Raw genomic sequence first — 20617 nt, 5'->3', positions numbered from 1 at the left:
AATATAAAAAGAAAAAAGAAAGTAGAGCACGACAAAGAGAGAAATGGAAAGTATAAGAAAGACTCGAATTGGGGCACCTGGGAAGCTCAGTGTCCAACTCTTGAATTCTGCTCAGGTCCATGATCCCTGGGTCATGGGATGGAGCCCCTTGTCTATTTTCTCTCTCTTTCTGGTCCTCCTCCACCCCCAGCTTATACACGCATGCGTACGTGCATGCTCTCAAATTAAAAAAAAGAGAGAGAGGGGGGCGCCTGGGTGGCTCAGTCGGTTGAGCATCCGACTTCAGCTCAGGTCATGATCTCGTGGTCCATGGGGTTGAGCCCCGTGTTGGGCTCTGTGCTGACAGCTCAGAGCCTGGAGCCTATTTTGGATTCTGTGTCTCCCTCCGTCTCTCTGACCCTCCCCCGTTCATGCTCTGTGTCTGTCTCAAAAATAAATAAACGTTTAAAAAAATTAAAAAAATAAAAAAGAGAGAGATAGATTTGAATTTCTAGAGATGAAAAAATACAATGGTTGGAATTAGCAATCACACTGAAGAAAAAGTTGGGTGAACTAGCAGACACTGCAATAGAAACTAGTCCGAATGTAATACAAAGAGAAAAAAGATTGGGCATGAAGGGAAAAACAGAGCATCAGTGAGCTGTGGAACAAGATAAGTGGCTTCACATATATTTAATTGGAATCTAACACCTTTACATGTACAAAATCTGAGAGGAAGTAAATACCTACATCTATAAAGTATTAATATAAAGAAAAAAAAGAAACATACAAGTGCTCTCTCAACACTGGTTTTAAAACTAAGCAATAGGCACTAGTTAAGAGAGGAAAGAGACTGTCACTACAACAGAGTGAAAACTTACACTGATGTCTGAGTAAAAGCCCACAGTGATTACAGTTGGATACTTAAAATATTTATCTCTTAGACTATAAAAGCAAGCAATCATTTCCAGATTCCCACTTGGAAACATAGGAATAGTTTCATATATTCTGGACTCTGGGAAACAGAAAACACTTCAAATCTGTTTGCCAAATAGGACTGACAGCAGCAGTCTTGTTTGCGGGGAGATATGTGTGGAGGGGAAAAAAAGGACCTCCAAATTGCTGTATGAACTTTTTATACTTTAAAAAGCCATTACTGCAAAACTTCAGAGTTCTAATACTTATTTGGTTCTTAGAGGTTAGGAAATAAATTTTATTCTTAAGACTTTATTCATTTGAACAGCTTTACCTTTGTGGTATAGTTCCTTCCACTGATAGTATTCCTTTGATTGTTTGTCATAACAGTGTCTCCCCTTGCTATCTTGAATGTACTTGCTTTTTTCTAGATACATTTGGGTCTATCCATGAGCCTGAAAGTAGAGCACTTCACACTATTAGCTTTCTCCAATGCTGCTAGTGCCCACAGAAGCTCAGCAAGCAGAGAGCCAACTTGATCGCTGCAGCTGCAGTTCCAATCCTGTATTTTTGTATAAGGTAAGTTCTGAACTGCTCCACATCGCTGGCTTATACTGGGAACTTTTCATACCGTTTGGCTTCTGATCACATCTCCTCCTTTCTAGTTCATATCTACTAAAGTGTAAAAAGCCACAAAGTTAATTAACACAGTTGGTAAAGTACTTTCAAGTCTTGTCTGCCTCATGTCAAGACTTGTTTTTGGTGTATGTTACATATGAGGCAGGTAAGTACTGGGCAGCAATTAAAGCACATTAAAAATGTGGGAAAAAATACAATTCTTATGAATTTGAGGGTTTTGTTTTATAAAAAATGATTGAGAGTACTCTAAATCTACCATACCTCCAAGGATTTGATGGGTTTAGGGGTGACCAAGTATAAAGGATAAGAAATATCCAAATCTATTAAATCATTTTCTCATTGTACTCTGATGTAATACTGATAAACATTCAAACTAAGATCAAAACAAAATTCTAAGTATTAATCACTTATGCACTCACTTTATATTATGCTTGCTTACACTTACTGAAACATTGCTTTGCCTTGTTTCCTATATGTACATCACTCAAAATGTTTACAGTTTACTTACTAGGAACTAAGTGGTGGTGATAATGAAAAGTTTTATGAACTATTCTTATTTAATAATAGCTACAATTTATTGAGTATTTATTATGTGTCAGGCACTGCTCTGTGTTACTATCTGTGGATCTTTTTCAGAAGGTGGCATTTAAAAAAAAAACAGGCAGGATTTAAAAATAGGCAATTTATAAAAAGGCTTGTAGGAAGAAGGAGCTGCAGGAGCTAAAGCATGGAAAGCTGAGTAGAAGTGCTGAGTCCTTCCATACGGCTGGAGTTTAGACCCCATCTAGGGAAAGACCGAAAGGTGATGTAAGACTGAGAAAGCTGAGAAATCTTTGCTTTATTCTGATAATAGAAAAAAATCCTTGGGCTTTAAGAGTGACACTATCAAAAGTACAGGTATAAAACTGATGAAGGAGGCTAAAACTAGAAACAGGAAGACTAGTGAGAAGACTACAACTGAAATTCTGGAAATATTTATACTCCTCACTACTTTGAAGTTATACTAGTTGTTATACTTGCTGCTTGATATTATTTAGGGCATTAATAAAGAAGCATGTATAACAAGATTAAAAGTACCCTTATTGGGGTGTCTAGGTGGCTCAGTCAGTGGTTAGGCGTCCGACTCTTGATTTCGGCTCAGGTCATGATCTCACAGTTCAGGGTTCTTCACTCTCCTTCAGATCCTCTGTCTCCCTCTCTCTCCCCCTCCCCCAAGCTCGTTCATTCTCTCAAAAATAAAATAAATGTTAGGACACCTGGTGGCTCAGTCAGTTAAGCATCCTATTTCAGCTCAGGTCATGATTTCACAGTTTGTGGGTTTGAGCCCCATGTCAGGCTCTGTGCTGATAGCCTGGAGCCTGCTTCAGATTCTGTGTCTTCCTCTCTCTGCCTCTTCCTAACTTGCACTCTCTCTCTCTTTCAAAAATAAGCATTAAAAATTTTTTTAAAAAATAAATGTTAGGGGCGCCTGGGTGGCTCAGTCAGTTAAGCGTCCGACTTCGGCTCAGGTCATGATCTCGCGGTCCGTGAGTTCGAGCCCCACGTCGGGCTCTGTGCTGACAGCTCAGAGCCTGGAGCCTGTTTCAGATTCTGTGTCTCCCTCTCTCTCTGCCCCTCCCCTGTTCATGCTCTGTCTCTCTCTGTCTCAAAAATAAATAAACGTTAAAAAAAATTTTTTTTAAACTAAAAAAAATAATAATAAATGTTAAAAAAAAAAGCACATTTATCATAATGAGCACTGAGTAATGGATAGAACTGTTGAATCACTATACTGTATGCCTGAAACTAATATAACACTGTATGTTAACTATACTGGAATTAAAATAAAATCTTACATAGTTTCACTGTCTAAAAGATCCACAGCACAAAATGATTAAGAACTCTCGTTACTATAGCAATTTACAGATTCACTGGATGTGACAGAGATAGAAAACTAATATAGAAGTTTATATTCAAGAGAAAGATATGACAGTTTAGGATCTTGAAGGAGGCACCTTTAAAACATTCAATTGTTTAACATTCAAACGTTAAAATTAATTTTATTTATTCATCAGGTATCTATTAACCATCTACACTGCATTAAGTGCTGTGGAAACAGCAGTGAAAATAGAAAGCTCTTTGCTCTCATTAACTTTATACAATGTGGGGAAATAAAAAGAGACATGTATTAATATAGATTTACCTATAAGAGGATATATATTACATGACTAAAAGGATACAAATTATGGTGGATGCCAAGGAAAAATGCAAATAATATAATTAATATCATCATGGACAACTAGAGAACTTGGTTTAAATGGTTCAATTCTAGAAGGTTCTTCCTTCTAAGGAAGTGGCATTTAAAACAGACCTAAAGCGGTACCTGGGTGGCTCAATAGGTTAAGTGTAGGACTCTTTTTTTCTTTTAAGTTTATTTATTTTGAAAGAGAGAAGAGAGAGTGCCCGCCTGCACACTCTATTAGTGCAGAGCCCCACGTGGGGTTCGAACACTTAACTGACTGAGCCACCCAGGCGCCCCAAGCATCCGACTCTTGATTTCAGCTCAGGTCATGATCTCATGGTCATGAGGTGGAGCCTCAGGTCCGGCTCCACTGGGCTTGGAGTCTGCTTAAGATTCTCTCTCATCCTCCCCCTCTACCCCTCCCTTGCTCTAGCATGCGTGTGCATGCTCTCTCTCAAAAATAATAATTAAAAAAATAATAAACCAGACCTGAAGGATGAACAGGAATTAGGAAAGCTGAGGAAAGGCAGAGAAGGCAAGTATTCTACAAGCAAGGAGTTAGGCTTGGGTATTTGTGGACCCAAAAGAAAGCCACTGTGGCTACAGCTTTCCAAGCAAAGGCAGTATGGTTTAGAATGAGTCTGAAAAAATAGACAGTAACCTGGCAGTTCTGCTAAAGATTCAAGATTTAACTTAAGTGCTCATCCACTTTTAATTTTTTTAATGTTTATTTTTGAGAGACAGAGACAGAGCGTCAGTGGGGGAGGAGCAGACAGGTAGACACAGAATCCAAAGCAGGTTCTAGGCTCTGAGCTGTCAGCGCAGAGCCCGATGCGGGGCTCAAACTTACAAACTGTGATCATGACCCGAGCCAGAGTCAGAAGCTTAACCAACTGATCCACCCAGGCTCCCCAGTGCCCTTCTACTTTAAGATGGGAACTAAAAGTGCCCAATTTACATTTTTAAATAATCTCTCCAATTGTAATATGAAGAATTGTAAAAAGGAAAAATTAAAAAAGAAACCATTTGAAGCACTGCAGTGGTACCAGTGAAAGAGAACAGCAGCTTGGACTAAGCAACAAGCATAGAAGTGACACTTTAAGCAGGCCAGTTACTGTGTTAAACCGTGCTACCCACTGCAGGACATTCCCAAATCAGGAAAATAATTTGAAAAAGAAAAAAGAAAAACTACCACACCTCTGAGGACAGTGGTAAAGCCCTGGAGTATACAAGAGTGATGGCAGCAGAGACAGGACGAAGTTAGCAAGACTAAAAAGGAAAGGCTGCCAAGTATAATCTGGTCAATGAGATGGGTGAGCAAGCCAGATAATAATACCACTGGGGTACAAAAGGAGCTGGGCCGACGGGAGAAGAAACGTTACAACATTTAGGACTTGTGCTTAGAATATATAAAGAACTCTTGCAACTTCAAAACAAAAAGACAAACAATCAGTATTAAAAATAAAAGATAGGGGTGCTGGGTAGCTCAGCTGATTGAGCATCCAACTCTTAAATTTGGCTCAGGTCATGATCCCAGGGTCCTGGGACTGAGCCCCGTGTCAGGCTCTGAGCTGAGTGTGAAGCCTGCTTAAGATTCTCTCTCTTTCCCTCTGCCCCTCTTCCCCTGCTGGTGCTCTTTTTAATAATAATAATAAAATTAAAAAAAAAAAATAGGGGCGCCTGGGTGGCTCAGTCAGTTAAGTGCCCGACTCTTGGTTTTGGCTCAGGTCATGACTTCATGCATGGTTCATGAGTTTGAGCCTGGCAATGAGCTCTGCGCTGACAGCATGGAGCCTGTTGGGATTGTTTCACTCTCTCTCTGCCCCTCTCTCTCACACATGCACTCTGCACTCTCTCAAAAATAAACATTAAAAAAAAACAAATACCAAAAATATTTTTTTAAATAAAATTTAAAAATTATAAAATATAAGACATTTTTGGTGTGGCAATAAACACAGGAAAAGATGACTGATGAATCATAAGGAAAAAAGCAAATTAAAACCACTATACCCATTAGAATGGCTAAAATAAAAAATACTAATCACACCAAGTGCTGATGAAGATGCAGAAAAGCTAGAATTCTCACACTGCAGGTGGAACTGCAACTGTATAACCACTATGGAAAACAGTTTGGCAGTTTCTGGAAAGTTAAATGTACACTGATCATATAACCCAGCAATTCCACTGTTAAGTATTTACTCAGAGAAATGAAAATATATGTCCACAAAGACTTGTATAAAAATGTTTGTAGGAGCTTTATGTACAGCAGCCACAAACTTGAAATAACACACATGTCCATCACCAAGGAAAGGGTAAACAAATCGCACCACAGTGCACCATCTGTATACAATGGAAAATTACTGCAACAAAAAAGAAGCAACTACAGCACTGACACATGCAACAAGATGAATCTGAAAAACACCATGGGAAGTGAAAGTAGCCAGACACAAAGAGTACAGACTTTTAAAATTCCATTTACATGAACTTCTAGAAAAGCTGAAGCTGAGCGACAGTGATAGAAAGCTGATCTGTGGTTGCCTGAGTTGAAGACTGACTGCAAAGGGGCACAAGGGTGCTTTCTAGGGTTGTGTAATATTCTGTATCTTTGCTGTGGTGGTAGTTATGCAAGTATATCCACTTGCCAAGATTCTTTGACCTATACACACGGAAAAGGTGCATTTTACTCTATACAAATTATACCTCAAAGGTGATTTTAAAAATTGAGCTGTGCTATAAAATTATAGGGTTGGTTTTCTTTCACAGTTCATGTGCTCATATTGAAGGCAATTCCAAGGGAAATGTTCTAAACAGACTTTGAGCAATGGCAGGATCATTAGAATAAACGCCCAGCCTTCCACAGTCATTTCTGAGGCTTTAATATAATATAAAATTTCTGGTATATTCAGGTTTCTCATCCTCCCCAGGCCCTGTCATTATACTTATTTCTTAGCAGAAGCTCAATAATATTTGTGGACAATAATGTTTGTCTAAATAAAGTATCTTATGCACAAGCACCACATACTGTACACATTGTTAAGCAACTAAAATGCTACCTATCAACTGTGAATGGGTTATTTTTAGAGAAAGCTATTAAATTGTTCTCCAAGCTACCCATTTTGGTGAACTTTAATTATCTAAACAAAACTACAGTACTTTGTTTCATAGATAAAAATTAACTTGTCTTCAGATGCTAAGGAAGTTAGACTGATCCAAATTAATGTTCCAAAAATAAGTAGATACATAATACAATGACTGCTTTAAAAGAAAATGTATTCCTTACCTCAGCTTGATTCTCTCATAATTTACTGACCAAGAAAGCCAGTGCAAAGGTTTTTAACAGTGTGCAAACCATTAAGTGAGCAAGTAAAGCTAAAGGTATTTCAGCTATAAAACCTTTTTAAAAAAAAAAAAAAGAATCAGTGCTCCAGTATACTATAGATATCACAGCATAAGATCTGATGTCATTAATACATATGCAACCTCACAAGAAAAGGTGCTCTGGACAGCCCAGAGCTTAAAACAAGTTTGGCTGTCTACATATACATATTTCAATCTCTTCAGTAATAAAACAGGAGCCAAGAGTCAAAGAGTTCCAATTCCAGCCTTATCCCTTCCTTACTAGCTGAGACATCACTGAATTACCTAACACCCATCTCTGAGCAACCGTTTGTTTGGATCAAAAATGAGGAAAACCCAAGGGTTATAAAGATTGCAGAAATAGCAGATGGAAAGCCTCAAAGATATCAGATCTTCAAAAAAAAAAAAAAAAAAAAAAAAGCCTAGTCATTCCTGCTACTTTATTATTTATTATATTTATCCCATGAATCCTAAAAAGGAAGTAACATTAGAAAAGAACATTACAGGGGCGCCTGGGTGGCGCAGTCGGTTAGGCGTCCGACTTCAGCCAGGTCACGATCTCGCGGTCCGTGAGTTCGAGCCCCGCATCAGGCTCTCTGGGCTGATGGCTCGGAGCCTGGAGCCTGTTTCCGATTCTGTGTCTCCCTCTCTCTCTGCCCCTCCCCCGTTCATGCTCTGTCTCTCTCTCTCCCAAAAATAAAAAAAAAATAAAAAAAAAAAAAAAATGTTGAAAAAAAGAAAAGAACATTACATGGGGCACCTGGGTGGCTCAGTTGGTTGGGTGTCTAACTTAGGCTCAGGTCACGATCTTACAGTTTGTATCGGGCTCTGTGCTGACAGCTCAGAGTCTGAAGCCTGCTCCGGATTTTGTGTGTGTGTGTGTGTGTGTTTCTCTCTCTCTCTCTCTCTTCCCCTTCCGCACTTGTGTGTGCTCTCTCTTGTTCTCTCTCTCAAAAATAAACATTAAAAAAAAAAAAAGAACACCACGAAGTGACTGGGTGACTCACTAAGTGTCCCTTGATTTCAGCTCAAGTCATAATCTCAGCGTTTGTTGGTTCGAGCCCCGCACTGGGTTCTGCATTGACAGTACACAGCCTGCTTGGGATTCTCTCCCAAAATAAACTTAAAGAAAGAAAGAAAAGGAAAAGAAAAAAAAGAACACCAGACTTCAAATCAAGAGGTCTGAGTTTTAGTCCTAACTTGGCTATATCCTACATATGTGTTGTCCAAGTTACAAAAAAGTTATTCCGTGTTCAGGCTTCTGTGGGAAAAAACTAATATACATGCAGGAGAATGGGGGGGAGAACTCACACCTAATAACATGAATGTACATACACACATTTATGCATAGATATAAACATAGAAAGATGGAGATTTGTCTAAATAATATCTTGTAGTGACTTCTACTCAGTAAAGGTTCTGCAAATTTTTGGTGGACTGAAGTATACAAATTATCAAAAGAAAGAGAATGAAAAACTAACATTTCTCTCCTCATGAATAGGAAAAATGAATTTTTATTACTAGATCTAAGATACCTTATATCAGGATTTAGCACTGTGACTATCACCATCCTAAAAACCCACAACCAAGAAATCTTCTTTAAGCTAAAGCATGCTAGGGTAACACAAAATCAGTTACTCTTCCTTACAATCGATACTCTAATCCAAAGTAGTGTTATTTAGAAGTGATCTTTGTAATTCCACTGTGCGCCACTCACTTTTTGACTACTGTCTTACATTTCCTTCCTCCTCAGTTACTCTCCCTCCCACCTTCTCTGGGCAAGAATTTTGTAATGGTTCAGGTCAAGCCGGCTAGCTGTGAGCTATAATAGTTAAAAGTCATCAACAAAGACTAAGAAGAGGAACAAGTCTCTTTCAATGTCAAGCATTCAATGGTACCAGCACAGGCAGCTCCATGTGCCTCTGGACCTGAAGTAAACTAAGAAAATGGGAAAGGACCTCATTACTCATAATGACCAGGGTTTACTGAGCACTTAGCACAATGCTAAGAGCTTTAAAAAAAATCCTTACAGGGGTGCCTGGGGGGGCTCAGTCAGTTGAGGATCTGACTCTTGATTTTGGCTCAGGTCATGACCCCAGGGTTGTGGGATGGAGCCCCCACATCAGGCTCTGTGCTAAGCATGGAGGCTGCAGGAGATTCTCTCTCCCTCTCCCCCCTCCCTCCCTCTGCCCTTCTCCCCTACTTGTACTCTCTCTCTCTCAAAACAAACACAGACACACACACACACACACACACACACACACACACACAAATTCTTACAGAGTGTTCATTACAACCCTATGAAGTAACCCCTTTTTTATTTTATGGATGATGAAACTGAGGCAGAGGGGAAGAGTCAAGTAACTTGCCTATGATTACTTAACCAACAGCTAACAGAACTGGACTCAAACCCAGCTGTGCTGACCTCTCATGTTCTCAGCCACTATACCAAATGAGAACCAATAGTCTTCCACTAGCCATGCCCTCTTGGTGGCAACAAGCCAAACTTTCGCTCATAATTGAGCCAGATTTCGAAAGGTCAACTGAAAAAAAGGCAGACAATGAAGACAAAAATAATGATGAATGTGATGATGATACACAAAATGTTCTGCTTCCCCAAGTAGGCTACCTGTTTTGAAGGTTCTGGCTATTGAGATCTTTTTCTTCAGGATGAGCCAAAATCTGTCTCCAAAACAATAGACAAATATGTGCTGAAAATGAGGTATGGGAGTGGGAGAGTAGACTTAAAGGCAGAAGACAGAAAGGTAAACCAGACACAAGGGAGGTGAGAAAGGAGCCTGAATGGGGACAAGTAAAAAGATCACATTGCAAACCTGCAGCAATTAGAATCCAGTGATTTTAGTGGTGCCAATCATGACAATTAAGTGATTGTCTCCAGCATCTATCACCAGCCCACGAACAAGATCAGGCAAATAAACAAGTAGGTTCTTGTAAAATAGGAATGGAGAGATAAGAAGTGAGAATCTGGTTAGAGAGTGGTCAGCAGACAGAATCAAGACCAAGGCTAGACCAGACTAATATACTCAGAAAACTATAAAGACCTCAAGCCAAAGAGCACAGGGGAAAGAAGGCATGATATGGAGCTAAGGGGTCTACAAGAGGATGACCTACCTCACAAGGGCGACCCCTGCACACCTTTGCAAGTTGTACCCTGATGAGTCAAGTCAAAGAGAGAGAAGGGACTTTCCCCATCACTAAAACATAAAGAAATTGTTACCCTTAAAAATAAAACTGTGAATTATTTTACCAGCAAAAATGGGTTTATTCAGGAATATCAGAAAATGTAATTCGGGACATGAAAGCTATAGAAGACCACAGGCAAACTGAACAAAAGAGAGAAACTTTATTTTGTGGAGCAGGAAGTTAGAAGGGTTTATCTTAAACAAAAGTCCACTGGAGAAAGCAAGAGTTCAAGGATGAGGATGGCTAAATTACAGAAGTAGTCGATTTCTTACAAGAGATGCGATGTAGATCTTTCCCTGCTGGAACCTGTAAGTGATTCTTTCCTGTTGACATTCTTCTGCTGGGGTCTATAATTGACATCCAGTGGTATGGTTCCCTGCTCTAGCCTCCCAACTCCATTTTGGCTGAGGTTTCCCTTTATTAATTTTCAGAGTCAAGAAATACAAGTCTCTTATGAACTGTCACTGTCAGAAATATCAAACACCTGCCTCAGACATGTGGAAAATGACTAAGATGGAGAATATGTTTAAGCTTGAAGTATACAGTATTATTACTAAACTGAAAAGTGCTGCCTGCACAACTAAGCTGGTGGTGAGATGTTACATAACAGATGCTAAAACTAGGTAAAGTAGAAAAATGTAACATATAATTATAACTAAAATGCCAGTAAGAAAATCTCCAATCAGCTATGGAAAACAAATTTACTTCTTTCCATTATAAAAGTTTCTTTCCATTATAAAAGTAGTTAAAAAGTTTGTTTTGCAATCCATCATGATAGAAGCAGCAGACAAGGAAAGGAATACCCTGAGCAAAATTTGGTAACTTCTCATATGACTAGTTATAAAATGTATGCAATTAACTCATATATTGCTGATGGGAATGCAAACTGTATACCTTTCTGGAGTGGAATTTGGCAATACTGACAAAATTATATATCTACACCTATCTTTTGATTCAGCAATCCCACTCCTAATAATCTACCCTGAAGATACACCTCTAATGATATGAAAATATATATGTGCAAGGTTATTTCTGGCAGCATTATTTGCAGTTTCAAAATACTGGAAACAACCTAAATACCCATATATACTGGAGGGAAGCTGAATTAACTATGGTACATCCACACAAGAGAGTACTACACAGCTTTTAAAATGAGTAAGAGCCCTAAGAACGGATACAGAACAGTTTCCAAGATATGTTTAAAACAATTGGGGGGGGGGGGGAATAAGCAAGTAGGGGCACCTGGTGGCTCAGTTGGTTAGGTGTCTGACTTCAGCTCAGGTCATGATCTCACTGCTTGTGAGTTCAAGCTGCACAATAGGCTCTGTGCTGACAGCTCGGAGCCTGGAGCCCACTTCAGATTCTGTCTCCATCTTTCTGCTCTTCCCCTGCTCATGCTCTGTCTCTCTCTCTCTCAAATATAAAATAAAACATAAAAATAATAATAATAATCAAGTACAAAACAATCTAAACTATACTATGCTACTCCTCATAAGAGATGGATTATAAGAAAATATACATATATCTGATTAGTACAAGAAATATAAGAAGGATAAACCAGAAACTACAGAGACAGGCTATCTATAGGGAGGGTGGGTGGGAAAGAGACAAAACAGAGAATGGAAACAGGATGGTATAGATGAGGAAAGAATGATCCTTCTCTCTCTTGAGCATACCTTTATGTATAGCTCTGACTCTTAGAACGATAGCAATGTATAACATACCCCCCCAAAAAAAAATCGAGCAAAAAATTAAAATTAGGATGCAAGAAGAATCCAAAAAGGAACACAACAGTAACAAATGAAGCTAACTATGTTACAGATGAATAATATAATCACATTAAAGGGCATGAGGAAGAAACCAATTAGACTAACTTTGGAAAACAGAATTTTGCATTTTAGGGTGTTTTCTGTTTGTTTATTTTTGCATGAAGCCCAACACAGTACTGCAACTCACAACCCTGAGCTGAGATCAAGACCCGAGCTGAGATCAAGAGTCAGACACTTAATGGAAAACAGTATTTTGACTGTAGTGTGAGAAACAACTGTATACAAATCTGTAATCTATCTTGTAATTTATTTCTCAGAAGGATATGGGCTAGCAATTCTGAAATTACTTTATGTATACAGAGAATGGAACTGAACAAATAAGTAAACAAATGGAAGATAATGAGCCAGGTTAGCAAAATGACAAGAGAAGGCTAAGTAAACTACACAGTTTTAGATTAGAATCAAGAGGTATCAGTATGAACTCACAGTTTTTAATATCTACACAGAGAGACAGATACAGAAATAAATACAGATATGTGTGTAAATGTGCGCTGGTATACACACATGAGTTTTCCTAGCTGTTTGCTGAGAAGACCTAAAAACAACAAGAGCCAGTAGCAATGATCAAACTTTGCATCTAAGAAGAACCCAAAAAGGGTGGTGGGACTTATAGAAAGAACCTACCAGTCAATCTGAAGGAGCCAACAAAGGTCAAAGTTGCAACAATTTCAACAACAAAATGACAGTATAGGATTATAACCCACAGAATAAAACTAATATTGAGTTTATACTGAAATAGTAACTGAACAAACAAACAGGGAGAAGAGACAGCTCTTTCCTACAGAAGCACTCCAATTAATACATTAAAAGGAATGAGGGAAGGGGCGCCTGGGTGGCGCAGTCGGTTAAGCGTCCGACTTCAGCCAGGTCACGATCTCGTAGTCTGTGAGTTCAAGCCCCGCGTCAGGCTCTGGGCTGATGGCTTGGAGCCTGGAGCCTGTTTCCGATTCTGTGTCTCCCTCTCTCTCTGCCCCTCCCCCGTTCATGCTCTGTCTCTCTCTGTCCCAAAAATAAATAAAAAACGTTGGAAAAAAAAAAAAAGGAATGAGGGAAGCAGAGAAATCATTAGGCAAATTCCAAAATAATTTTTTTCAGAGAAGATCCATGGATGGATGCCTAAATTGATGAACAAAAATATGAGGAAAAACAGGGTATCTGCATAGTCTCAGAAGTGTATCACCCAAGATATTTATTAATTACGAAGGGAGAAACAGTAACTCATTCTTGTCAAAACTGCTTAATCTCATTCCTCTCATGAGAAAACATCAAAAATAAATCGAGGGACAGTCTACAAGGTAACAATCTAGTACACTTCAAAAGTGTTGCGGACATGAAAGATAGGGACAGACTGAAGAAATGGCACAGAGGAGACGAAGAAGAGATGACAATTAAATGCAAATGGAATCCTGGAAGGAAAAAATGACATTAGTGGGAAAATGGGGAAATATGAATGAGATCTGCGACTAGTAAATAGCTCTGTACCAGTTTTAAATTCCTGGTTTTGATAATTTCAGCATAGATACAGAAGATGTTATATTAGGAAAAAGTGGGTGCATAGAAACTCTGGGGCCTATTTTTGGCACTTTTTCTAACCTTTTGAAATAGACAACTAATACAATCTATTGTGTAGCTTATAATAATCTATTACCCCAAAACAAATAGTTTAAAAAATTACATGCTTATATTAAAAATCATTTGTGCATGCGTGTGTGTATAAAAAGATTTTAATAAAAGAATAAGAAAGAGAAGGAAGAATGTGAAAATAAAGAGAAACTAAGACTTGAAGGGAACAAAGTTAACTTGTGAGAAAAAGAGATAACAGTGAGACAAAATATGGAAGTATAAGTAAAGGACTGAATAGTTTGCACAAAATAAATGTTCAGTAGTGCTTTTGATTCATACATTAAAAAGAGAAGAGAAATAAAAAGGGAAATGGGCAAAGTCATGATAGCAACTTTATTGTTGCAATGGCCCAGTGGTTCCCAACCTTGGCCATACACTGGAATCACCTGTGGAATTTTTTTTCGTAATGCTTGGTTTCACACCCAGAAATCGACTGACTTGGTCTAGGGTACAGTTCTGGGCACTGGGACTTTTTTAAAAGGACCCCAAGTGGGGCACCTTGGTGGCTCAGTCAGCTAAGTGTCTGACTCCTGATTTCAGCTCAGGTCATGATCTTGCGGTTCATGGGATCAAGCTCTACATAAGGCTCTGTGCTGGCAGCATGGAGCCTGCTTGGGATTCTCTCTTTCCTTGCTCTCTGCCTGTCCACCCCCATGCAGGTGTGCACCAGCATGCTCACTCTCTCTCTCTCTCTCAAAAATATACATTAAAAAAAAAAAAAAAAATATATATATATATATATATATATATATATATATATATATATAAAAATAAATAAATAGTGGCACCTGGGTGGCTCAGTCGGTTAAGCATCTGGCTCTTGACTTCAGCTCAGGTCATGATCTCCTAGTTCATGGGATCAAGTCCCACATCAGGCTCTGTGCTGGGTCTGTGGAGCCTGCTTAGAATATTCTCTCTCTCTCTCTCTCTCTCTCTCTCTCTCTCTCTCTCTCTCTCTCTCTCCTCTGTCTCTCCCCCATTTGTGCTCTGTCTCTCAAAATAAATACACTTAAATAAATAAATATTAAAAAATAAAAAAATAAAAAGGACTCCAAATGATTCTAATGTATAACTAAGGCTTAGTTAGAATCATTGCTCTAACCTTTTTCTTCTAAGCCCATTTTGTCCCAGACAGGTTATCTCACAGTTTTAGATCGCTGTGGGAGAGATCTCCCTACAGAATAGAAATAAGGCAAGAGAACACAGGTTCTCCCACTATTCCTTTCTTCTCCAAACCTACCAGTATTAATTTCTATGATTATGCTCATGAGGAAAAATGAATTTAAATAATTAGTACCAAAAATTGGCATTACTTCGCAGATGAGAAAACTGGCCATAGAAACACCTTCTGGTCCTCAGTATCTTCAATTTTATTTTTTTTAATGAGGGTTTTTTGAGGTTTTGTTTTCTAAATATTCCTATCCCTGTCTTTATTCACCCCACCCCGTAAACATTTTGAGTTTTCTGTTTATCTTTCCATTATTTCCTTACACAAATACATATTGATTTATTTACATGTATCCAAGTGATTTCGAAACCTAAGTATATATTAGAGTCATCCAGGGTGCTTTTAAAAGTGTGGGCAACCAGTTTCTATTCCATACCTATTCACTGAACAAAACCTCTGGGAAGTGGAGCCTGGAACTCTTTGCAAAGTTCTCCCAGGTAACTTTCTGTGAGACTCTTTTAGGGTATCTGCCCAGCCCACATTCCCCTCACCCACGGAGATTTGCCCCACTGTCATGGATGACAAAGTAATAGTACCCAGCACAGAGAGAACGCACCCAAAGGCTGAGCTGGGCCATGCATACCCACACTTCTTTCTGCAGAGAGGACTATGAAACGGAGCCACAGAGAAAGGGCCTGCTGCTCCAGAGAGAATGACAATCACATTGTTTTAATTCTTGATGACTTCCCAATTCCTCAATCTAGTCCTCCATCCATCAGATCCTGGCCTGAGTTTCTGTGTTTCAATAATCTGGGAGTCTACACAGAGGATCCCCTGAGGGCTTCAGAGACCTAAAAGAATTCGGTAAGATACTGGTCAGCAAAAATTATGAACTTTTGTGAAATTACTCAAATTCTTCAATGCTCAACTTACTGTGGAAATCTTATTCTGAAATCAGTTCCTTTTCTCTCCATATTATCTTATCACTTTCACCTTTGAGCCATAAATATATCTGTATCCAAACACAATCAAAGATCAAGGCAGGGAAATAACTGCCAAAGAGAATGGCTGCTCCCATATAACTCATAACACTGACCACAGCACATACAAAATAACTGATGATCTCTAAGACAAGTGCTGGAATTCTTGCCTTTACACTCTCCAGAAAACCTACTGACGTGACAGGGTGGCATGTATTTGAAGAAATAACCTTAAAATTACTCAAGTTTTATTTCGAGTCAAGTTACAAATGCTGGCCTTGGAAGTCCTGGAATCTGAATTCAAGTTCTCGCACTGTCACAACTTCACACCTGTAACACTGGCCAAGTCTCTTAACCTTGCTGAACCTCAGTATCTTCCCTTGAAAAATGGAAAGAAAACTTACCTCTCACATACTGTATAGGGTTATTTGGAAGAAAAGGTATCTGTGAACTCACTTCCTAAATTCTGTACATATGCAAACAATACCACTGCCACCTAGAAGACAATAATTTTTATTAGAGTCCTAGTCCTAACAATCTCAGTTTTTATATTATTTTAAGTTAACCATGAAATCACCTAATAATATAAATTTTCTGTATCACTGTAAACTCTGAATAATATTCCTTATATTTTCATTAAACATAAAAATTATGCTCGGGCGTCTGGGTGGCTTAGTCAGTTAAGTGTCTGACTCTTGATCTCAGCTTTTTTTTTTTTTTTAAGTGTTTACATATTTTTGAGAGAGAGAGAGAGCACGAGCAGGGGAGAGGCAGAGAGAGGGGAATGGACAGAGGGTCTAAAAGTGGGCTCTGTGCTGACAGCAGAGAGGCCAGTGTGGGGCTTGAACCCACAAACTTTAAGATCATGACCTGAACCAAAGTCGGGTGCTTAACCAACTGAGCCACCCAGGTGCCCTCAGCTCAGGTTTTGATCTCAGGGTCATGAATTCAAGCCCTACATTGGGTTCCTCTGTTGGGCGTGGAGCCTACTTTAAAAAATTATGCTAATTTTAAAGAACATAACAACAATACTTTAAAACTTTAGAAGAGTTAAAATCCTATTGTAAAGTCTAAGTGACTTAACCAAAGCCACCCAAGGAGAGGGCTAGAATCAACCCTTGGTCTTTTCTCTGAATTCTGTGTTCTTTCCATTGTACAAGAATGTGTTCAGTCTTTCACAACAGAACTTTGTGAAGCACTAAGTGAGAAATGGTACAGAATGCCTCCTTCAAAACCCAACAAAATAAATAAGCATGTTACAAACAGAGAACAAAGATGAGACTCAAGTGAAGCAACACAGCAAGCAAATTTTAAAGGGCAAGCCAGGAGCTGGGAGTGGTAATTGCATACAAACCATAAAGGCCCAGGAGAAAAGGAGGTTTGGCAGAATCAAATTTACAAAAACAGAGATAGAGAAAGACAGAATGGGGTTTACTAACAACATTTAAAGTGTTACATATAAGGGGGATATTAAATAAAAACAGATCAGAATACATACTGCAGAACTATAACGTATTACAAAAGAATTTAAAACACCTCTGAAGGGGCGCCTGGGTGGCTCAGTCGGTTAAGCGTCCGACTTCGGCTCAGGTCATGATCTCACAGTCTGTGAGTTCAAGCCCCGCATCGGGCTCTGGGCTGATGGCTCAGAGCCTGGAGCCTGCTTCCGATTCTGTGTCTCCCTCTCTCTCTGCCCCTCCCCCATTCATGCTCTGTCTCTCTCTGTCTCAAAAATAAATAAAAAACGTTAAAAAAAATTTAAAAAAATTAAAATAAATAAATAAATAAAATAAAACACCTCTGAAGGCAGCAAATAGCAGAAATGGGATTAAAATAAAAAATTTAAAAAAAAGGAATGAGCCAAGTAGAATGTAAATTATAAGATGACAATTTATAAGACAATGACAGAAAACAGGCAACTAAATAGAAAACAAAGCAGGTGAAACCATTAGAACTGGAAATCATTTAAAAATAATTAACCTACAATAATGAGGTCCATACAAAGAATTAAGATTAACTGTTTAGAATCACAAAGAAAATCATCAAATATTTTTTGAATTTGAAAACAAAGGACATAATTGGCAAGAATGAAATAGAACTTGCCTACCAATCAAGGTTAAACCTAAGAGGAAGAGGTTCAAAAAAGGGGGAAAATAACAAAGTTTAAATAGAAAAAAGAAAGATCTGAGGATGTAGAAAAAGAATGAGAAGACAACACACCTGGGCCCAACTAAAGAAAATTAAAAGTAATATGATAATTATTCTCCAAGTTGATTTTATGGAGTCATTGCCAAAGAATAACTAATGACTCTGAAAAGTAAACCTTAACAAGGTAACAAAAAAATAAAATGCATGTGGAAGAAAAAAGAAGCAAGAATGCAAAAGGACACTCAAAGAGCTCCACAGCAGCAGGGCAGGCTCTGTACTATGAAGGAAAAGAGGTGGCTGCTAGGGGAGAAAGGGAGAGTGACCACTAATGGTACAGGGTTTCTTTTTGGGCTGATGAAATTGTTCTGTAATTAGATAGATCCCCCCACTCCACAAAAGCAGTCTTTTTTTTTTTTTTTTTTTTTTTAACTTTTTTCAGATCACTGTATCAGGTGCCAACACTTCAATGTTCAATGTGAGAGATCTCTTCTCTCTGGAAAGCTAACAGCAACCCAGGCAGGTCACAAGACTCTGGAGCAAGGAGACAACCCAGCTCTGAATTTGGAGGGTAGGAAAAAGGAAAACAACGGCCATCTTCATGCTACTTTTTATCTTGGCAGACCACTTCACTGGAGCAGGGAAGTTGGCAAGGACTTAAGGTAGAAGCCCTGCTAGGAAATTTAATTTTTTTTTTTTTTCAACATTTTTTTTATTTATTTTTGGGACAGAGAGAGACAGAGCATGAACGGGGGAGGGGCAGAGAGAGAGGGAGACACAGAATCGGAAACAGGCTCCAGGCTCCGAGCCATCAGCCCAGAGCCTGACGCGGGGCTCGAACTCACGGACCGCGAGATCGTGACCTGGCTGAAGTCGGACGCTTAACCGACTGCGCCACCCAGGCGCCCCTAGGAAATTTAAAAGTAGACATCTGGGGGGTGAGGGGGTGGTGGCACCTGGGTGGCTCAGTCGGTTAAGCGTCTGACTTCAGCCTAGGTCATGATCTGGCTGTTCCCAAGTTTGAGCCCTGCATTGGGCTGTGTGCTGACAGCTCAGAGCCTGGAGCTTGTTTCAGATTCTGTGTGTGTGTGTGTGTGTGTGTGTGTGTGTGTGTGCGCGCGCGTGCGTGTGTCTCTCTGCCCCTTACCCACTCACACTCTGTCTCTCTCAAAAATAAACATTAAAAAAAAAAAAAAAGGTAGACATTTGGGGAAAATAAGAGTAAAAAGCCATATAATGTCAGGTATAGTTCAAAATAATAAACTAGACCAATAGAACAGATTCCAGAAAGACAGAAGCAAATGGTATCTATAAGTTTAATATGAAAACACGTGAAAGTAGACTATGTTGAAAGAGATCAATAAATACTGATAAAACTTAAATTATTTAATACAATAAATAAAATGAAGCATCTAAATGAAGCACTTTTCTCTACAGTAATTTCTTCACAGTAAAAAGGTTAAAAGTTAAAAGCCTTAGTGTAATTCACTAATTCTGAAGCAATAAAAGAACATATCAAAGAATTAGTTGATGGGGTACCCGGGTAGCTCAGTCGGTTAAGTGTCTGACTTTGGCTCAGGTCATGATCTTACAGTTTGTGAGTTCAAGCCCCGCATTGGGCTTGTGCTGACAGCTCAGAGCCTGGAGCCTGCTTCAGATTCTGTGTCTCTCTTTCTCTCTGTCCATCCCCTGCTTGTGCTCTCTCAAAAATAAATAAACATTTTTAAAAATTAAAAAAAAATAAGTTGATGAATTTGATTATATAAATTTTTTAAACCTTTCAGAAAATAAAGATCAATAACCCGCTTGTACTGCATAAATATTCCAATAATTTGAATATAGCTGAAACACTAGAACTAAAACTTAGAAGAAAGTTTATTTACCTTAGAAATCAACCAAACACAAAGCACCTATAAGGTTCTACCTTACTTCTATCCAATTATAAGTAAAAAACAAAACAAGCAGAACAATACCATGCTCTGACTGCAAGAGGGAAGCGGGGGAGGGGGACAAAGAAGGACGGTTAGAAGATTAACAGTAAAAGCATTAATTTAAATGCTGTTTCTACAGAACAATCAAGCCACATACTACAAAACAGTCCTATTTTTGACCTGGTCATGGCATTTTTGAGAAATAGGTTCCAAGAAAATTACTCAAAGGAGGTTTGCATTAAAAATGTTTATAAGCTCCATCACTTAAAAATAGTGAAAAACCGAAGCAATCCAAAGCCCACTGAATAAAGTAACAGTTACATAAACTACCTGTTTTTACTAAAATTTAATGTTATGTTGTCATTACATGTTGGATTCAGACACATAAAAGAGTTTTCAGTAAAACAGCACACAATCATATAGTATAAGGCAGGCTTAAAAAAACAAAACAAAACAAAACACCTTATTGAGAACACATCCAGCAGAGCAGGTGGAGCTGACTCCCAATATGGGAGGGAGAGGGCAGAACCAGCAGGCAGGACCTGGAAAAGAGAGGATGGCAGTGCCTGGAAGGGTAGTGAGAGTTTGTTCCCCTACCCCCACCCCCCACCACCCCCCGTCTCTTT

At 38.8% G+C, this 20617-nt stretch overlaps 1 protein-coding gene and 1 long non-coding RNA gene across 2 annotated transcripts in view; both read right to left on the bottom strand.

The window, feature by feature from the left end:
* The window catches only part of MAPK1 (mitogen-activated protein kinase 1), a 105801-nt gene that overhangs the window by 57261 nt on the left and 27923 nt on the right, over positions 1-20617 (bottom strand). The window lies entirely within an intron of this gene.
* On the bottom strand, positions 14737-18741 carry LOC131490472 (uncharacterized). The gene is made up of 3 exons (XR_009251106.1): positions 17714-18741; positions 16320-17451; positions 14737-15786 (listed from the first exon to the last, which is right to left on the bottom strand). It is a non-coding gene; the product is annotated as an uncharacterized LOC131490472 (long non-coding RNA).

The sequence above is a fragment of the Neofelis nebulosa genome, chromosome 11 (assembly GCF_028018385.1).
Source record: "Neofelis nebulosa isolate mNeoNeb1 chromosome 11, mNeoNeb1.pri, whole genome shotgun sequence".
Taxonomy (NCBI): Eukaryota; Metazoa; Chordata; class Mammalia; order Carnivora; family Felidae; genus Neofelis; species Neofelis nebulosa.
Note: the sequence above shows the minus strand (reverse complement) of the source record. Positions and strands in the feature narration are given on the sequence as shown.